The sequence below is a fragment of the Aulonocara stuartgranti genome, assembly GCF_965226115.1.
Source record: "Aulonocara stuartgranti genome assembly, chromosome: 5".
NCBI lineage: Eukaryota > Metazoa > Chordata > Actinopteri > Cichliformes > Cichlidae > Aulonocara > Aulonocara stuartgranti.
In genome coordinates this window covers 13799094-13821046 of record NC_138943.1, presented here as the reverse complement: position 1 = coordinate 13821046, position 21953 = coordinate 13799094, and the positions used below count along the sequence as shown (strand labels likewise).

The following is a 21953-nucleotide window of genomic DNA, read 5'->3' as shown; positions in this document are numbered from 1 at the left end:
GGGTGGTTGTTGGGCACCTGGGACACTGGGTCCTTTGTCTGTGGTTTCTCTGGGGGTTCCTGCCCTTTGACTTTAGGTGCTCTACCTGGGCCTCCCTCTTCCTTCTGCTGGGGTGTGTACGTGGTTAACACCAAAATGTGTGACCCTAGGTCTTCAGTACTCTTGGGAGGCTGTGAGGATGAGCTGCAACTCCTGGACCTTTCTCTTTCTGCCTCTGGTTTCTGGGGGGCATTGCTTCAGTCCCTCATCCTCATTACAAGGAAGAGTTTTTCTAATATTATAGCTGATTAATTTTTTGTAAAATCAGCTGCTGGTACAAGAAATCAGTGTGATTGGTCTGCTATTGCCAACCTCAACCCTTTTCTTTGAATGTGCTCGTATCTAGATCAGGAAACTATGGGTTACCTTAGAGGGTTACCACTTGTTCCGGTCGCCTGTGTTAGGGTAAGTGAATCCAGATAACAGAAAGACACTCTGGTGATGTTGAACTGACGTCATAGTACGGCGCCCAGATTGCATTCCCAGGTGTGTGGCTGCACTGAGCAGGGGTTTTCATCTCATAGCTGAGAGGTTTGCTAGGATGAAAACTGGAAAGTCTGGTTGCTCTTAACTGCATCCTTATTTGGCTGTTTCGGGGACTGACTTCTTCCCAGACAAGTGGGAAGAAGTCAGTCAGATGAGGTCCAGCATTTGTTGCTGACCGAAATACCTTAACCAAAGCCACTCATTGTCTGAAGACATGGTGAGGGCCTCTTCACCTTTTTAATGCAGCTGCTTATGCTCTTCCAACACATTTCAATAGAAAATGTAATGACAGTATGATACAGAACTCATTTCTGCTGATAGAAAAGCTCCCCAGAGTCATATTAACTGCATGAGAAATAATCTGTGATCCTCTCAAACCACTGGGGAATGTCTTTAGCTGTTCTGACACCTCATTAGCTTAATCTAGTGTGTTCAACTTTTCAAGAACTGGAAGGCATCAACTCTTCATCACCTCCAAACCTTTGCTTTTTCTAATAAGATGTGTGCACAGCTGGTGGAGAATATACTGTAGAATATAAAGGGTGACTGTGGATCCAAGAAAAGTATCTTGGCAACCACTGGTTTCTTTGGAGTGCCTGGCTCTGCTCTCCCAGTTCACTTTAGTTCATTTTAGTGGCTCTTTAGATGTGTATAGATTAGAGATGGACCGATCCGATATTACGTATCGGTATCGGTCCGATACTGACCTAAATTACTGGATCGGATATCGGAGAAAAATAAAAAATGTAATCCAATCCATTAAATATCAGGAAAGCACCTCACAAAACTTGCAACACGCCGTAACTCACCTCAGAACGTTAGCACGTTGGAGCAGTATGCATCACGTGACAGAGCGGCTGTGGCATGCGGGACCTGTCGGTGGTCTAGATAGCATGTGGAGCTTCGCTAGCAACCCGGCATTTCATCTCCGACAAAGTTATCCCCGAGAGAAGTAAAGCAAGTGTGTAAGTCCATCTCTGAATGTTTGTAAAGCATTCCTGCGTTAAGCTTAACGAGCGACTGCCTCTCGCTCTCCGGCTGCTACTTCAATCATGAAACGGCTTAATGATCAGCTGATCGGCTTTTCTGTCGCGAGTCCGTCTCTCTGGTTTGTTTTTGGCCCACTTTGCACCAGACAGAGGAAACCAGCGGCTGAACAACAGCAGCACGTTTAAGCTTGATCAGCTGTTGTTAGAATGTATTTAATATTACTTTCTACTCGAGGATCTTTTTCTACGTAGCTGACGCTGGTAACTGTGCAGGGGCGGATCTAGCAAAGTTTAGCCAGGGGGGCCGATAGGGCATTAACAGGGAAAAGGGGGCACAAAGACATACTTTTCTTTCTTATTCTCATTTAAAATGTCTAGCTTTTAATTATTTAATATTTATCCGAATCTTACACCCAAAGTTTTAATCTGATGTAAAATGTATAGAAGTCCATTATTGTATATAGTGACTATTAAGTCTAATATATATACCCTAGTAAGCTATAGTACTTTTTCCTTTGGGAAGGTACCATCTGTGCAGTCTGCAATTTTGTTGAAGAAAGATGTTGAATCTATTTAATATTTCTTGAAAAATAATTGATTTCTGTGCATTTTTTTTCACACTGCATCAAATTAAGGTTGATTACGTCGATTAAGCATCATGAGGTGGAGCGTGAGGGGTGGTTCCCTATTTTTTATTTATTTATTTTTGTTGTTGCTGGGAGTTGGAACCCTGTTAGTTAGGTTGCTTAATATTTACGCTAAGTACTCTTTAAAATACCAGAATAGGGAGGATGGTGTAGGTTTAAGTTTATTAGATTGATCAGTATTGCTGAACTATGAAATTTTTTTTGCATATAGGTATAACAGAATAGCTTTAGTGTAGTTGTTGTTTTAAACTTGAGTATGAACATATACAAAATGCAGCAAGATATTTTAAAAAAAACAGTTTTGTTGATTAAAAAACACTATATCGGATTCATATCGGTATCGGCAGATATCCAAATTTATGATATCGGTATCGGTATCGGACATAAAAAAGTGGTATCGTATCATCTCTAGTATAGATGAAGGAGTTGATCAAACCAGTCCTGTAATTGGATGCAGTTTATACTCACAACATGCCCTGCTTTCGGAAAAGGATTTTACGCAATTGAGGATGTATTCCACCTTCAGGAACCAATCTTAAAATTCAACATTATGATCCAGGGGACCAGTCCTCTTGGCTTCCAATTGGTAAATGATATGCTCTGCCACCAGGGCCATAGCTGCCCAGTCCTAATGGTTACTGTTCAACTTACTGTTCAACAGTAAGAAGTAGTGTTCTACATTTAGGATTGCATTTAAAAATGTGCATGTAAGTACATTTCCAGATGCTATGTATAATTATTAAAGAAAGAAATCTAACTTGTTGGGACTCTGTAAATTGATGATTTGGGCATTGAATTGAGTAACTCATTATGGATGGAAAATTTCTTAATATGTTATATAATTATTCATTATAAGACATTATTTCTTGCTTAATTTGATTAACAAGCTGTCATTTTTCTGGAAGTATTTCAGATGTTTAATGTAAAAACACAACAGAAACATACTTTTTACATTAGCGCCATGAATGTGAACTATTTCCAAAAACGTAGTGGCAGGCATGCGAATCTGATCTAACAAAATGACACATGCATACCTACTTTCACTCTGTGTATGGAGAGAAGACAGACAGACTGAGTCAGCCAGGCTGGAGGTGACTGGATTGAGAATGAGCAGACTTGTATTGCGCTCTGGTGATTCTTCCCCTCTTCAAGGCTGAGTGAAGGAGTCAACACCACTGCCAGCTGCTGAATAGCCTTTCTTTGTATGAAGAGATGTTTTTGGTTTGTCTTCAAGGACAACTGTGAACAGAGTCATAAACAAGCCAAGAAAACTTTTCTTCTTGCTCCAAAATGTAAAGGGGTAGGTTAACACAAAGATAAAACTTAATGGCAGCGAGAGAAATGAGGCTTGCAATGAATCACAATACCGACCTTACGATCATTACATCATACCTCATATGCATCAAACTTCAATAGAAAGAATGCATGATATGCTGAACTTTTATCATCCTTACACACAGTACACTTTCTGTTGATGTTATGCCTCCCTGTCAATGCAATTCTATCCTGCCAATGCATACATCAGGGCAAGGATGCAATTTTCATTTCAAATTCAGGAAAAGCCACCACAGAAAATTGACAGAGCTAACACTAAGAACCCAGCTAACATGACATCCAGGCCTGAATAGTGTTTGAAAAGTTTCATCAGAGATGTAATTCTGATGTACACAAAGTGGGGGGAAAAGTTAGATGCATCAGTATATTTATATATAAATGTTAAAATAAGCTGAAATTTAATGGCAACTTGAGATGTTAAAATGGTTGCAAAAAGTGAGCCGCCAAGTTTGGTAATGTGCCCACTGAAAAAGGAAACGTCACTCTGGAAAACCCCTTTCAAACGCAGCAGTGAACAACCTGTAATTGCCTTTTACTGCACTGATGTAGCAGAGTGGCAAAATGTTTTGATACACTGAAAAGTGGCCGTAGGTAAAAGCAAAACAGACAATTATGTTGGCCTTTGGTAAACAAAATAATGATTATTTTTAACCTTATATAACAGCATGATGTGGCAAAGAGGGAGGTGGCAAAGGCAACAAAGGGCACATAATGAGTTTCAAGTGAGATGCTGAGAAATGAGAGAAAGACTTGTAAGGCAAGACAATGGATGTGATGAAAACTAAAAAGTAAGGCAAGTGTGTAAAGATGGACGGAGTACTTTGAGGAGCTGATGACTGACGAAAATGAGATAGATGGAGGAAAGTCATTGAATGGAATTTTTTTAATGCATGAGATCAGCATATATGCATTTTTTTTATTTACCAGATAAACATAGCAACGACCTTAGAATTAAAAAATAATCCAACAAATCATCACATTTCTAAAGTGCTAAAGTTCATAGTCAATATTATGAAAAAAAAAAAACGTTTTAAACTATTGCAAAATGTTAAGTTTAAAAGTAAACCAGTTATACAGTAAAATGCATATTTTACCATATTTTTAAATGATTTTTAATTAGAAAAGCACCTGCTACATAAAGATTACTTTCTGGAAGGTGTATTCTGAACACATTTGGAGCACACATTGGATCAAAAGACAAAATAAATCAGAATCTTCTTGAAGAAATTCTAATTAAAGCCAAACACCATGTAGTGACTGTAGTTTAATACATTGAGATTTTTAGTAGATAAGGTATAAATTTGAACATGATGATGTCACTTCGTTCTCGAGTTATCACATTCAAAAAAATTTGGCTGTCCATGCTGCCAACTGCCTGCCAGCTCGGCAGGGTGACAACTATACGCCATCAGCGTGTTACAGCTGAGGGCTACAAAGTATTAAGCTAAATAAATGTCCTCCTATGGTGGATTACTATATATCAACTTAGAAAATGATGGACTTTTTTTCCTGCAAGATGTCACAGACAGTATCACGATGCAAAGCTGTAATTCAGCAAAATGAAAGAAAAAGCTGCACAACTAACCTCTGTAGGGAATTGTGATGTCAGCTATCAGGGAGTCTCCCAATACTTTGAATTGGTTCACTGCTTTTTATTCTGTAACATAACACAATGCTGTTTGGATTAATGAAAAACTGGAACAGAATGGATTACTGTCACATGGAGAGTTGTGAGTACTGTAATAGGATGAGTGTCAGGAGTGCTGAACGTCAGTATCAGATTTAAATGATGTTCATGCTGTGGGCTGTTTCAAGATGCAACGGTAAATATCAAAGGGAGAGAAATTTTTTTTATCCCTACCAGAGATGATTTTTTTTTTTTTTTTTACCAGGGGCAGGCATGTGTAGACAAAATGGGGGGATTTTTCCCTGGGTGAATAGCGCCCTGGTTGCAAGTGTTAGACAATGTCAGAGTCTAGTGCCTTCAAGTCCACATGCAACTCTAACCACACCACAATAACAATTCCTAGGTGCGTATGTGTCAGTGTGTTTAAGACCTATCCATCATGTGTCCCACTAGATGTGGTTATCTATCATGTAATATGGAGTTAAAGAGAGAAAAATGTTCACCCTTTTGCTACATTCTTCTTTCCCCCAAGGCAGCCAAAACACACACACACACACACACACACACACACACACACACACACACACACACACACACACACACACACTTTTACTCTCACTCACTAAATCGCCTCCTGAAATGAATCATGGGATGTCAAATGAGACCCACCACAATCAGTCAACCTGCTTAACAACCCAGAGGGAGCACAGGGAAGGTGGGCTTCTAGTAACAGAAATGCACACAAACTGACACACTTTCATGATACACATAATATTGACAATGTTGCCACACACTTTAAAACACGCCCACATGCAGACAAGCAGTATCATTTACATAGTCACTATGTTCCCTTTAACACACAATTATTCACTTTCATCTCATTGTCTTGGTCTCTTTTCTATTTTCTCTTGATCTCTCTTCCAGCACACACACAGTTTGTGTATCTGACGGCAGTAGAGGTTTCAGCAAGTTTTCTCTGCTGCAGATGCTGAGATGAGTTCCCTGCTCTAATTGAATAATAAGGAAGCAGCTCAGGAGGGAAATCATAGCAAACAACAGGAAGTGCAGACAGAAGTATGGTGTGTGTTTATGAATATCTACAGAGCATCCTCTTTTATTTTGCATTTAAACAAAATGCAGTCCATGTTACAGCCTATAAATTATATTATTAGAGAGGACACCTGGAATTTTTCACTTGCAGTTGCTTTTTGGAACACCATGACACGCTCAACATAACAGGCTTTACCATTAGTTATGTTGCCCTTGTAGGTATTTGTGCCCAGTCTGAGACTTGCATATTAAGTAAATGCTGGGATGGTTTGATCTGATTCTTACATTTTTGTTTTTTTTACATTTATTCCTTTTTTTCCTGGAAAACACTGAAAAATCCCTGATAACATGAAATGATCATAGAATATCTGAACTTATAACCTGTAGTAGCTGAAAACCTCAATAGCAATAATAACTCAAATTTCTCAGATATTCAGATTTTTCTTGAAGGTAGAAGTTAAAACTTTATTAATTCCCTAAAAGAAATCTATTTTTTACACTTTACCTATCCTAAGTATTATGAGGGGTGGACAGCCTTGCATGGCACCTGGGAACCAACTCTAGTTCTAAGCCTTTGCTTTGGTCAAGGACGCTTTGAAGGATAATTAACCTATCATATTTTTGATGGTGGGAGAAACCATAGCTCCCAGCAGAGCCTGTGAGGCAACAGTATAATCTATTGAACCACTGTGCGGTTTCTGCCACTCTGATATAACAATCAAGGCTTAAAGGGGAGACTGTGCTTCTAGAGCACTGGTTATCTGGGAAGGTTCTCAGTCATCCAGGTCATCGTAGTCTAAGGAGCTTGAAAAGAAAAGCGTCTGGACTTCTTTAAGTTGCTTGAAGATGTTTCACCTCTCATCCGAGAAGCTTCTTCAGTTCTAGGGTCAAATGGTGGAGAGTCCCAGATTTAAACCCTGTGGGAGTATCCCCCCAAATAGGGACAAAGGACCAGGTAAAGGGTCATCAGGGGGTTCTTTGTTTATTTCCTTTACAGTGGCCACTTCAATCACTGAAAAGCACTTTGGAATGAAAGTTTGGAGCACTGTATTATCACAATTTTCTTTTGTGTTTAGAAAAGTATATGAAGCTTTCATTATATTTACTGTGTTTTCTCTAAAATCAATACATTTTTTTTCTCATGCCTACCTCATCTTTGCATTTTCCTTTTCTCTTACTTATTCTTTTTCTTCTTCTGTTCTCTCTCCTTCACTGTACTTCATATAGTCTGCTCAAATAAATTACAGGAACTCTTTTTAATCAGAGTATAGGATCAAGTCAATTAAACTCCTGTGCTATTGATCTAGTCAAGTAAATAGTGTAAGGGGTTGTTAAATCAGTTTCTGCTTGGTGTTAATGAAATCAGCAACAGGGTCACTAGAGGAGCAACAATGAGATAACCCCGGAAACAGGAATGATTTTGCAGGTGGAGGATATTGACAATTTTCTTTCCGGGGTTGCCAGTTCACAATTTTGCATTTGGCTAAGGTCAGAGTCTCTGCTGGTAACTTAAGGTAATACATGGACCCAACAGAGGAAGCCCAACTCTACTAGGATGGCACATCAATATGTGCCATTGCCAGAAGGTTTGCTGTGCCTCCCAGCACAGCCTCAAAAGCATGGAGGAGATTCCATGAGACAGTTACTCTAGGACAGAGCTGGACAGGGCTGTAGAAGTGGAGGCCCTTAGCCCATGAGCAGGACTAGTATCTGATCCTTTGTGAAAGGAGGAACAGGAACACTGCCAGAGCTTAAAAAAAAAAAAGACCTCCAGTAGGCCACTGCTGTAAATGTCTCTGACCAAGCAATCAGAAAATCAGACTTCTTGGTGACCTGAGGGCCCAACATCCTCTATTGCCCCCTGTACTCACTGCCTGGCACCATGGAGCCCAACAGTATCATAGGGTACTAACATTGGCAGGTCCACCCCTGGTGCCCTGTACGTTTCATAGGTGACATCAGGTTCACTTGAGAACATGTGACAGACATGAAAGGGTCTGCAGAAGCCTTCAAGAATGTTATACTGCCATAACATTGTTCAGCATGACTGGTTTGGTGGTGGGTCAGTGCTGGTCTGGGGAGGCATATCCATGTCCGGATGCAGAGACCTCTACAGGCTACAGCACAATGACTGTCATTAAGTATTGGGATTAAATCTTTGGACCCAACGTCAGACTGGCACAGTGGGTTCTGGGTTTCTCCTGGTCCACAACAATGCCTGGCCTCATGTAGCCCGAGTATGCATCAGTTCTGGAGGATGAAGGAATTGATACCATTGACTGGCCCTACACTCGCCTGACCCTAAAGTCAATAGAACTCCTCTGATACATTATGTTTTGGTCCATTTGACGCCATCAGGTTGGACCTCTGACTGTCGAGAAGTCCAGTGATGCCCTGATGTTCTTAGGCATGTGTACACATGAGGGCCAAACACACTACTGAGTACCATTTTGAGTTGCTGCAATGAAATTTCAGCAATTTCACCTTGATTTTTGTGGTATATATTGTATATATTGTATATATATATTGCATATATTGTGGTATATTGTACATATATTTATTAGTTTCAGATGTAGCCATTCTTGTATTTTGCTTGTTTACATTATTGTATTTTGCACAACTCTGTTGCTTGTGAAGCTCGCACACAAGAATTTCACTCACATGTGCTGTACCAATGTACCTGCACATGTGATGTGACAATAAAAGTGATTTGATTTGATTTGATTTGGTTTCTGAATAGGGCTGGGCGATATGGCCTAAAATTTATATCGCGATATAATTTGAAGCACATGCGGTAACGATATATATCGCGATATATTAAAACTGACTCGCATGCCAGATACATTCCCGAATAATACACGCATTTCAAAAAAGTACAGAATGCCATTTTAAAGAACATTTATTGTCAAAACTTTTATAAAATATTTTATAAATTACAAAACTTTTCAACTTTACAAAATTCTTAAATAACAAATAAAAATGACACTAAATGTGCAAACATTTTTGAATAATAAATGGAAGTAAAATATCAGTAAAACACAATTCTAAATTGTGCAAAATGTTAATAAATAAACATTAAATTTCTCCCTGCTGTCCTGATCACGTATTTATCTGAACTGAAAACCCTTCAAGTTTTTTTTTTTTGTTTGTTTGTTTTTTTAACTTTTATTGCCAAAAATAACAAGGCAATTCACATCGACAACATGACCTGAGACCAAATCTGCTGCATATAATGGTGGGGGTTATTCAAAAACTTAATTTAAAAGAAAAAAAAACATATATACACATACAGTGGGGCAAAAAAGTATTTAGTCAGCCACCGATTGTGCAAGTTCCCCCACCTAAAATGATGACAGAGGTCAGTAATTTGCACCAGAGGTACACTTCAACTGTGAGAGACAGAATGTGAAAAAAAAATCCATGAATTCACATGGTAGGATTTGTAAAGAATTTATTCGTAAATCAGGGTGGAAAATAAGTATTTGGTCAATAAGAAAAATACAACTCAATACTTTGTAACATAACCTTTGTTGGCAATAACAGAGGTCAAACGTTTACTATAGGTCTTTACCAGGTTTGCACACACAGTAGCTGGTATTTTGGCCCATTCCTCCATGCAGATCTTCTCGAGAGCAGTGATGTTTTGGGGCTGTCGCCGAGCAACACGGACTTTCAACTCCCGCCACAGATTTTCTATGGGGTTGAGGTCTGGAGACTGGCTAGGCCACTCCAGGACTTTCAAATGCTTCTTACGGAGCCACTCCTTTGTTGCCCGGGCGGTGTGTTTTGGATCATTGTCATGTTGGAAGACCCAGCCTCGTTTCATCTTCAAAGTTCTCACTGATGGAAGGAGGTTTTGGCTCAAAATCTCACGATACATGGCCCCATTCATTCTGTCCTTAACACGGATCAGTCGTCCTGTCCCCTTGGCAGACAAACAGCCCCATAGCATGATGTTTCCACCCCCATGCTTCACAGTAGGTATGGTGTTCTTGGGATGCAACTCAGTATTCTTCGTCCTCCAAACACGACGAGTTGAGTTTATACCAAAAAGTTCTACTTTGGTTTCATCTGACCACATGACATTCTCCCAATCCTCTGCTGTATCATCCATGTGCTCTCTGGCAAACTTCAGACGGGCCTGGACATGCACTGGCTTCAGCAGCGGAACACGTCTGGCACTGCGGGATTTGATTCCCTGCCGTTGTAGTGTGTTACTGATGGTGACCTTTGTTACTTTGGTCCCAGCTCTCTGCAGGTCATTCACCAGGTCCCCCCATGTGGCTCTGGGATCTTTGCTCACCGTTCTCATGATCATTTTGACCCCACGGGATGAGATCTTGCGTGGAGCCCCAGATCGAGGGAGATTATCAGTGGTCTTGTATGTCTTCCATTTTCTAATGATTGCTCCCACAGTTGATTTTTTCACACCAAGCTGCTTGCCTATTGTAGATTCACTCTTCCCAGTCTGGTGCAGGTCTACAAGACTTTTCCTGGTGTCCTTCGAAAGCTCTTTGGTCTTGGCCATGGCGGAGTTTGGAGTCTGACTGTTTGAGGCTGTGGACAGGTGTCTTTTATACAGATGATGAGTTCAAACAGGTGCCATTCATACAGGTAACGAGTGGGGGACAGAAAAGCTTCTTACAGAAGACGTTACAGGTCTGTGAGAGCCAGAGATTTTCCTTGTTTGAGGTGACCAAATACTTATTTTCCACCCTAATTTACGAATAAATTCTTTACAAATCCTACCATGTGAATTCATGGATTTTTTTTTCACATTCTGTCTCTCACAGTTGAAGTGTACCTCTGGTGCAAATTACTGACCTCTGTCATCATTTTAGGTGGGGGAACTTGCACAATCGGTGGCTGACTAAATACTTTTTTGCCCCACTGTATACATACCAATACCTAAGCACAGATGTAACAATGTTAAGGCTTGAATGTCCTTTCAAGATATTTTATAATTAGTCTCCATTTTTTCTCAAAGGTTGGCACTTTTAGTTGTAGTTGAGCTGTTATCCGTTCCATCGTATAGACATGTCTAGTTTTCAGAAGCCACTGGGCAACTGTGGGTGTTTCTGGTTTGAGCCAGTGAATTGTTATCATTTTTCTTGCAGTCATGAGGAGGAGATGCAGGAGAAAGTGCTGAAAACCCTTCAAGTTTAACAGGTTTCTTTTCTGTTAAATATAGAACAACAAATTTCAAACTTACAATGTGTATTGGATATACAACACAACATCAGTATTTATGGTTCTTGCATGCAGGACCATAAACTAACTTTCTTGCACATTAGAGGTTGTTCGCCAGGAACACAAGTTTGTCAACCGTCTCTGGCTTTAGTGCAGATCGGTGGCATGTTACTATGTTGCCACTGGTGCTGAATGCCCTTTCTGAGGGGGCACTCGTGGCAGGAATGCAGAAGTATTTCCTGGCTAGGCTTGCCACCCTGGGAAAATTAGCCTGGTGCAGCCTCCACCAATCCAGTGGGTCAGCTTCTCCGTCAACATCCAGTGCCTGCAAGTAACTCTTAAGCTCAATTTCAATCACTTCTCTGTCAGTGAGGGCAGTTGGGCCAGGCTGAGAAGATGCCTTTTTGAAAAAGTTGCCCAGACTTCTTTTACTCCTCTTGGGTTCTTTTTGGGCTTCTCCAGCAGTGCTTGTGTGTGATGGTGGTGACTCAGACACAGCTTGCATCTTTAGCAGTGACTGAATGTCATGATCCTGGGTCTGTTGACCCAGCGTTTTGAGTTTTAGTTTATGTAAGCCCTTCAGGTTTCCTAAGTTCATTTGTTATCATGCCTAGGTGTTTCTAGTTCTTATTATTTCCCCCTCATGTTTCCAACTATGTTAAATCTCCCCTGCTCTTCATGCGTTTCATGTCTGTGTCTTACGTTGTCAAGTTCGGGTTGTCATGTCTATGTCTCATTATGTTTCCTGTTTTATTGTGAAGAGGTCTGGTGTCTCTGTGTTCATCATGTTCAGTTTTACTCTCCTACTGTGACGTCATTATGTTCATGTGTGCCAGCTGTTTCCCCATGTGTTCCCACTTCCCTCATCATCCTCCTGTGTGTATTTAGTCCGTGTGCTTTCAGTCATTTGTTGTCAGGTCGTCTGCTCATCCATGTCTCATCTCCAGGTACCCATGTCAGTTCACTATGGTTAAGGTTTTTCATGTTTTGTTATTAGTTCACCCAGTTTAGGTTATTGTTTAGTTTTCACCGATGCCCTATTATTTTGTACCCTCGTTGCTAGTCTCAATAAACGGCTTGTTTTGTTAATCCACACCACGTTTTGGTCTGCGTTTGAGTCCTCCTCTGCAACACATACGGTCTGCCCCAGCCAGACCGTGACAGCGAATTTCTGCTGTTGCTTTTGTTAAAATGAACTCTCTTCGGTTATCAGCTCTATATGATGATTGTTACACCCTTAGTCTAGGCGTGTAGGGACGCACATAAGGTTGGAGGAGAGAGAGACAAATCCCCGCCTTGGTTCCCAAGCCAAACATCCAAACCAGTTGTGAGTAAAAAGGTGATTTTATTTAAGGAAAAGAAGCATAGCTCCAGGGTGAGCCCAGGCCAAAATAATAAACAAAACCAACTAAGTCCCACCAAAGAAAACTAACTAAACCCTAGGAAAGAAACAGAACAAACAAATGACAGCACTATCCCTCGCTCCCTAACCCGGAAAACAGGAGAAAACGATTCCAAAAGAAAAGGCGGCTCACCCCTTCCGCTTCAGCCCACGAGTGCCTAAGCTCTCAGCTAATGCACCAGGAGCGGCTCCAGCAGTACACGCTCACACAAATACACAATAAAAGTACAGGCTGGGAAAACCAGGGTCAGGGCCGCGTCGGCTGTCAAGCTACTCGCTCGCTCCACTCTCTCTCCCTCTCTCTGTGGAGCTGTCAGAGCGGCTTTTTGAAGGTAGTCACCCGCTCCATGGTCCAATCAGCCGCTCACTACTCTTCATTAGGGGAGGGACCTGGAAAGAGTCTTAAGCACAGTACAGAAACACAGAAAGAAAACAGCCCACACAGGGTCCTCATGGCCACAGCCGTAACAATGATCTGGGTCGACAAAGGAGACCATATCCAGGAGGTCATCAATTGCAGGGTCTGAGTATTTCTCATTTAAATACTTGAGGATGGCACTCTTCATGCCCTTCGTCAGTTCTGTGTCTTCATCAGCTAGAGGAAGAACTGTGTAATTTAGGTGGAGCACAGGTTTGACATACGAAACACTAACATATTCTTCTCCAGACAGAGCATCTGTGAACTCAGAACAGATAACAACTGTGAACAGATTCTAACACGTCAATGTCCTGCCAAGTTGGTACCAGGTGCCTGGTTTTTCTATCTGCCTTCAGGACCTGTGATATGGCCTTCTCCTGTTCAAGTACCCGCTGAATCATCTGTTGTCGAGACCCCCATCTTGTTGGCGTTTCAGTGATGAGGCAGTGAGGAGGCAGGTTTAGCTCAGCCTGGGCATTAGCCATTTCTCTCTTCCTTTTCCAAGTGTAAGAAAAGGCACTCACTATTTTCTTGCACTTGCCAATTGCACGTTCAACACAGGTGTCTTTCATGCTTCTCTCCAAGGATAAAATTGGAAGATATTATTATTAGTCCCGTTACACTTGCACAAGATAACAAAACATCAAATCAAATCAAATCAAATCAAATCACTTTTATTGTCACATCACATGTGCAGGCACACTGGCACAGCACATGCAAGTGAAATTCTTGTGTGCGAGCCCCACAAGCAACAGAGATGTGCAAACACAACAACACAAACGAGCAAAATACAAGAATGGCCAACCTGAAACGAATAAATATATGTACAATATATAATAGTGTATGCATTTCTGGATGTGTATACTAAATATTTTCCTACGTGTGTGTGTGTGTGTGTGTGTGTGTGTGTGTGTGTGTATATACACATTTTTACAAATTAAATAGTAAAAAAAAAAAATAATAAAAAAAATAAAATAAAATAATAATAATAATAATAATAAAATATATAAAATATACAGAGTTGAATATGTGCAAAACAAGTGGCATTTATATACAGTGTGGAGTGCATAATGTTGAAGTTCCAGTAGTGAAGCTGAGGTGTCTATGACGTGTTCAGCAGTCTGATGGCCTGATGGAATCTGTTTGTACATCTGTACAAACACATCAACAACATATACAAATACCGGCGCTGGTGCCCTACCCTCAATTTTAAATGCATATAGACACTAAGGGTTTTCGGGAGGAGCCGTGCTGCCCTCTGAGAGGAAGCTAGTACCATGCTCTCCTGTGTTTTAAATGCACTTTAGAACAGCACACAGCAACACTACATATGAGCGGGCGTAGGGAGGTTTGGGGTCTTCACTCACCCCGGTTCTGTTAGCCGTCAGGGCTGGGGGGCTGGGAGGAGGTGCTGGCCGTCAGATTGGGGTCTGGGATGCGGGGTCTCACTGCCACTGCAGATAAGGAGGTGGTCCGCTTGCCTCCACCACAGAGAGAAGGGTTACATCTCCTGGGTTTAGGTGCGGCTTGCCCCTCTGGGGGTGGGGGTACCTGGACCTGGGATATAGAGTATGTTTGGGGAGTGTGACTGTCTGTGCAATGTCTATTTGTGTCTGTCTACACGTTGGGTGAGTGCCGAGTATTTGGTTGTGTATATGGAGTGGGAATGCACGTTTGTGTCCGCGTGCGCCTGCTCGTCTGTGTCTATATGTCAGCTTGGGTCTTAGACTCAACCTCTCTGGGTACATCTCAGGCCCTCCAAAGTATGGAGGCCTATCTCCCCTCACCACACTCCCTGCCGGTGGCTGATGCCCTCAGACGCTGGTGTGTTGGTGGTCCTTGTCGACTGGGTCTGGGCGCTCATGTATGTACCGGCTGACTCCTGGTTGGCGGGGCCTGGCGCCTGCGGCCCGGCTGGGCCCCTTCTGGGGGATGGGGTGCCCTCAGGCCTCTGGCCTCTGGGCCTGAAGCTCGGTCCTCTCTGGCACAGCTGGCTGCCGGCAGAGCCCGTGGGCACGCCACTGCAACCCCCTCTGGCCTCTTCTCCATAGCTGCTGGGTGACCTCTCGTTTGGGGCTCTCCTCAGCTCTTCCCAGGAGGGTGGCACGGTTCCCCCCCTTTTGGTGGTCCTCCTCGGGTCCTCGTACTCTGGGGCCTCTGGATATCTGGGGCCTGGATCTCCTCCATACCTGCTTCATGCCCTGGGGGACGGGGCTATGGCTCCCCGCACTCCCTAGCAGATTGTTACAAGGAGAAACCTTTGGAATACAAGCATGCTGATCCACACAGGTATGCACACAGGTGTACACACGGGTATTCACAGACGGGGACTACAGCTTTCTTGGCTGCTGCCTCAAAGCACATTGTGCGCTGTCTATCTTGCGTGCTGCACAATATCGTTTAATATTTAGTATCTACTGTTATCTACTGCTAGCTAGTTTATTGTGATGGTGCTGTTTTTTATTATGTTGCTCTTTTTTTGTTTGCTTTCTCTTCTGTTTTTTTTTCTCCATACAGGTGATCCAGGTGTTTTGTTTGTTTTTCTTTCTTTCTTCCCCCCTTTCTCACCGTCTCTTCTCCCCTCTGGTTTTCTTTCTCTCCCTCTCTTTCTTTCATTCTTTCTCCCTGTCCTATCCCCCAGTCATGTCTGTCCCGTCTGTAGCAACCGAAAATAAAATAAATACATAATTATAATAAAGGTCAATCAAGTGGACCAATATGGCAAGGCCATGATGATCCACTTGGTAAAATAAATCCGCTTGGCATCTTTCTTGGCCTTAAGACAACAATTCTGATGGCTAAAGATCCAAACGGGACACACACAAAAAAAAACATATACAAATACTACTGGTATTTATCTAATCCTAGATAAGACTGAACTAATTATTTTATTTGATGATTAAAAACACCACACCATACTTAGTCATTAATATGTAGTATTACTAATATAGAATGTTAAAAGCAATTATACACTGTATAATGATGTAATAATAACACACACATTGTATGTGTGCGCATGTTTGAGAAACCCTGTGATGGGTCACATATAATCAGGGGTTGACTTTTTTTTTGCTTTAGAACTCTAATGAGTACCTACATTGGTACGACATTATAATTGGTACGCACCAAAATTAAAAATGTTTTATGTATTTCGGACATGTTGGAAAGTGCGCACCGGGCTCGTGGTCTCAGTCGTAAATTAGGTACGCATTTGCACAGTAAAGCCTGAAAATTGGTGTGCATTTTGCACATCACTTATGCGCATATTATTGAACTAGGACTAAAAGAAACGTTTAACTTACCAATGGCGAGGTGGAGCCTGTGGCCGAAGCACTGCAGTCTTGTCCAACCGCTCAATTCCACTGCTTTCACAATATTTGCGCCATTGTCGGTGGTTATGCAGACTTGAAATTCATGACTCCAGTGCTTCCTTTAATCCCTGAGATATCTGTTCACCTGTGTGATCCTCGGGGAAATAAGATGTCTGTAGGTCATGTGCTGCACAACTTCCACTCTTCGTTGATGAAGTGGACTGTGAGACTAATGTAAGGCTCCATTGTGCGACTCAACCACAAGTCCGTAGTAGTTGCATAGTGTTTTATGCTCCGGAGTTCTTTCTTCACTTGCTCGCGGACTTGGTCAAACAGTTGGGGCATTTCAGTTTGGCTAAAACGTTTCCCGTCAGGTACCTCGTAATGTGGATCAAGTGTTTTAACCATGTCCTTAAAGCCGCTTTTCTCCACTGTGAGAAACGGCACCATGTCCTTGCACAAGTACACTGTTATGGCATTTGTGATGTCAATCCACCGCTGACTTGTTTTGGCATACGGAGTGCCTTTGGAAAAGGCTTGGAAAATATTGGTCTGCTGGCGTCTAAGGTCACCTTTTTTATTTCCACTCGACTGATTGGGCGTTTGTGCAGTGCGCAGTTTTTGGCTTTCCTGGTACTCCAAAATGTGCTTAGTCTTGAGATGATAAAACAAATTACCGGTATTTCCTGTCTTTGAAATCACTGTCGCTTGGCATACTTTGCAGATTATATTTTTCTGCTCAGTATCTGACTGCCTAAAACCAAACCAGTTCCATATGACCGACGTCACACCGGTCTTTTTTACGAGCACCTCGTCCTCCTCCTCACGTCTATGCTCCATGCTTGCAGCCGCTGCCATGTTTTCGCCCAAAACAGGCGCAGCTTGATGACATCATCAACATGTGCTATTGTGATAGAGCGGTATAGTCAAAATCTCTATTGTTGGCCAAATTTATATTGTTTTTATCGTATATCGTTTATATCGCCCACCCCTATTTTTGAATGCATTCTTCTGTAGGTTGATCATTTTGATTTCCATAAAACTATGGCACCCACACACATTAGCCAGTTCATATCAGTATAGATATCCTGTATTACTTTTTTCCCTTTGAGATCTGATGTGTTTTCTAAGTGTTCATTTAATGTTTTTAAGCAGTGCACTTAGAGAGCATGGTCTGTGGCCTATAATTTGAATCCAATTACTTGTCAGCATGGCTAGAAGCAAGATCCCGGAACTGAAGAAAGCTTAACATGATCACTTGAAGTTATAAGTTATAAGATTTTGATTTTGTTTTGGGCTATATGGTAAGATTTCTTAATATTTCTTTTTTTGGTTTGCTTTTCATTTCCCTACTTTTCCTGCTCTTTAAAGTCTTTACTCTTTAAAATAAATTAACCAGAGACATTTCAGACAAAATATAATTGGTGCGAGCTTGCCCAGAGGTTTCTGAGATATTTGTCTTGGTGGTATTCATGTCTTGTAAATTTTATCTGTACCTCATACAAAATCTGATCATCACTTTTAATGTTTTTTTAACACATGTATCCATTTTTCATAGTCTTAAGGAAAAACTGGGGTAAATAGATAGCAATTTACTATTATTTTGTATCACAACAGGTAATGTCTTTTACTTTTCTTAACATTTATCTATTCTGTTTCCCTCCTTTGTCTTTCAGTTTTCTCCTCCTCCATGCTTCAGCTTGTTCCTCCCTCCTAGGAGAAGCTGGAAGCAACATTCATAATGTATACAGCCTCCAACACCAAAGCAGATTTTTCATGCGGTGTTTCTAAGACCAAGGTGGAGCTAAGAAAGAGAAATGCTGTGTGAAGGGTGCAGGAAGTATAAACTCAGTGTTCTGGGGATTCACATGTGGGGGAAAAAAAGATAGTTACAGTAGACTTAATGTATACAGTCCCGATCAAAAATTTAAGACCACTTGAAAAATGGCAACAAAAAAAAATCATATTTATCATATATACACACATATGTATGTATATATATATATATATATATATATATATATATATATATATATATATATATACACACACACACACACACACAGTGTTGGGAAGGTTACTTTTAAAATGTAATTCCACTACAGATTATAGAATACATGTCATGGTCCTGGGCCATGTGGGCCCAGTATTCTTAGTTTCTTGTATTTTTGTATTTCGTTCCTTATTTAGGCCATGTTTCCTAAGTTGTCCTGTTGTGGTGTTCCTTATTTGACTTCCCCTTGTGACTTTTATCCCCTGTGTGCCCCTCTATGTATCTGTGAGCCCTCATCTCCCCTCCTTGTGTTTCCTTCCATGTTTCCCCAGCCCACTATGCCTGTGCTCTCTCTCTCCTCCTGTTTGCACCTCTGTGTACTTCCTGTTTTACTTTGACAGTCTCCCGTCAGTGTTGTTTACTCCTGCCATGTCTTGTTATGTTTATCTGTGTCAGCTGTGTTCCCATGTGTGGCCACTTCCCCTGATCATCCCTCTTGTGTATTTAGTCTCTGTGTTTCATGTAGTCTGTGTCGCGTCGTCTGTGTTCTCACCCCCATGTTTTCACGATCAGTCTTTTGTGATCATCTTCGTCTCAGAGTTCTCTTAGTTTGTCACAGTATTAGTTTTCCCAGTTTAGTTATAGTTTAGCCACGCTAACCCTGCTGTGTTTGTATTCCTGGTCTTCAGTCATATTAAAGGCTCGCTTTCTGTTAAACTCACTCCCGTCTACTCACTTGTGTACGCTCCTGGGTCCATTACACACACCACCGCACGGCCTGCCTCTGCAGACCGTGACAATACATGCCCCAAAATGTATTTTGTAACGTATTACATTACGTTACTCAATGAGAGTAACGTATTCTGAATACTTTGGATTACTTAATATATTATCATGCTTTTTACAATTACATGAATGTACTGTTGCTGTGTGATTTATTACTATTACGAAAAATAGCCTTACTTTGTTGTCTGGGTCTGGGACTCGAGCTTGAAGGATAGACCACCTGCAGGGGCAAGAGGGATATTTTTATATATAGTATAATTTATATAAATATAATAAAATGTATATAATTTATATTTTTGCTATTGTCTGAACTTTATTTTCTTTATGGGCCAGTAAGTTGCCTACATATGTAGTTGCCCTATTAATTAATTGTTAATTTAATACCAACAATGGGGGCTAGTTGGACTTTGGGTAAATGGTAAATGGTCTGTACTTGCATAGCGCTTTACTTGGTCCTAGGGACCCCAAAGCGCTTTACACTATACACAATCATCCACCCATTCACACATTCACACACTGGTGATGGCAAGCTACAATGTAGCCACAGCCGCCCTGGGGCGTACTGACAGAGGCGAGGCTGCCGGACACTGGCGCCACCGGGCTCTCTGACCACCACCAGTAGGCAACGGGTGAAGTGTCTGAGACTGAGACTGTCCAAGCCGGGGCTCGAACCGGCAACCTTCCGATTACAAGACGAACGCCCAACTCTTGAACCACGATCGCCCCAATCGTATTTAGTTGGGTAACTAAATACTGTCTGAGCTTCTTTTCTATTTATTTTGCAACAGCAACCAGCAGTTACTAATGCAAGGTCTTACGCTGGTCCATTATTTTCTTGTAATCCTGTATGAGTCTCTTTATTTTTCATCTAAATGTCTTTGGTGTCTTGTGGATGCCTAGCAACAACTTGAGGGGAATTGTGGATCTTAATATTATACTTTTGTGAATAAAAATCAATAGTCCCCACTTCTTGCAATACAGAGAACAGAGAAAAAAAGGGTACTGCTTTCAACAGTTATTATGCAAAACTTATTTCAGAATGCCCATGTACATTAAATATTCATCACTTTTTTTCCCCACACCTTAGAAATCAAAGGCTTCATTTTTTTTTCATCATGAATCTTTTTTCTTAAAAAAATCTGCTAGTTATTTTTCCACACAAACCATGTTTTCCTAAACATCCTTACTTAGGTTACTGAGCTTGAGAGAGAACCTAAGAAAACTTTCTACTTCAAGAACAAAGTACTAAGAATGTACCTACTGCAAAATGTGACTATGTATTACTAAAGTCTTTCTTGAAAACACTGCAAACTGCAAGCCCAAAAAAGCATGAGGACTTCTATGATAGCAGCCCTACTGAAAATTGGGTTGTCATAGTCCTGGGTCTCCAGACCAATATTTTCAGCCTGTTTTGGACTTTTTTAGTTCTTTGGAATTATGTTCAAATTCTCCCCCCTCAGTTTTGTTACTTATATTTCTAGTTCTTGTTTGTCTATGTTTGTGTCTAGTGTGTTCTACTTTCGTATCTGTGCTTCATATTTCCTGTATGAAGTCAGTCGTGTCTCTGTCTCCACAGTTGTGTGCCCAGTTGGGTCTGTTTGGTCACCCAGTAGGGTTGGCCGATATGTAAAGATTTTCCAACCGACAACTGTCAGTCCAATAATCAACGAAGGGCGATATATTTGCGCATGCACAGACCTTTTGATGGGAGGAGCAATGTAATCATGGACGGACCGATTTGTGCATTTACAACACAGAAGAAGTCCAAGCATTAGTGATGTGCGGATCGATCCTGAAATATCGATTCCTCCGATACCAATCATTTATGTTCTAGAATCAATTCTCACATTAAAATATCGATATTTTAGTACTTTAGGGTAAATGTGTAGTTTATCATTAACAGGAACACAGTGGAAAGAAACTACATCATTCGGATTGTCTACATTCAAAGGAACTACTTCCTCTTCCGCCTTTCATACTTATGTGCGAAATACTATAAATGTCTCGCAGCCACTGGCGTGCACTCACAACAATGGCTGAGCATAATTGGAGTCATGTGTGGACGTATTTTACCTCCACAAACAGCTGACACATGGTTGTCTCATGTGGCAAAAAAGTGAGGTGTTGTGGCCATACATGCCAACCTTGAGACCTCAGAATTAGGGAGATATTCAAAAGGGCTGTTGCTCCTTGCTATCTAAAATATAACCGGGCGCTGACTTAAACTCTCGACCGTCTGTTTAATCAGTTTTCTGTTTGACGTTTATTCAGCTGTGTGAAAACCCCGGAGGAACCCACCCGATGGATTAATAAAATTTAATTTCATTTAATCTAATCACTTTAATCTCAGCCAAACCGATTTACCCACGAACAAATAAAACACTGAAAAAGCCAAACAATAACATTTTTAAGTTATCAAAGTGACTCATACATCATGTTTAACCCGAGTAGCGAAAGACCGCGGGGGTTTGAAGACGATGTGTCGGTCGGCTCAGATATTTGAAGTTTACACAGCTACATTCTCACCTGAAAATATGTTAAAGGTTTTTTGCGACCAAGAAAGAGAACTAAGAGTAATATTAAAACTAAGTAGCTGCCGTCATTGTTGGAAACTGGAATTGGCTGAATTCTGCGATATGGTTTTTCAATTTTGTTGTCCTGGTGGAAAATCGGGAGAAAT

The 21953-nt window shown here is 41.2% G+C and overlaps 1 long non-coding RNA gene across 1 annotated transcript in view; it reads left to right on the top strand.

The window, feature by feature from the left end:
• Nucleotides 1–1263: 1263 nt before the first annotated feature.
• LOC309707057 overlaps nt 1264–21953 on the top strand; it is a 262943-nt gene continuing 242253 nt past the window's right edge. Inside the window, exon 1 of the long non-coding RNA XR_014276902.1 lies at nt 1264–1490. This is a non-coding gene — a long non-coding RNA (uncharacterized lncRNA). The remainder of the gene's footprint in view (nt 1491–21953) is intronic.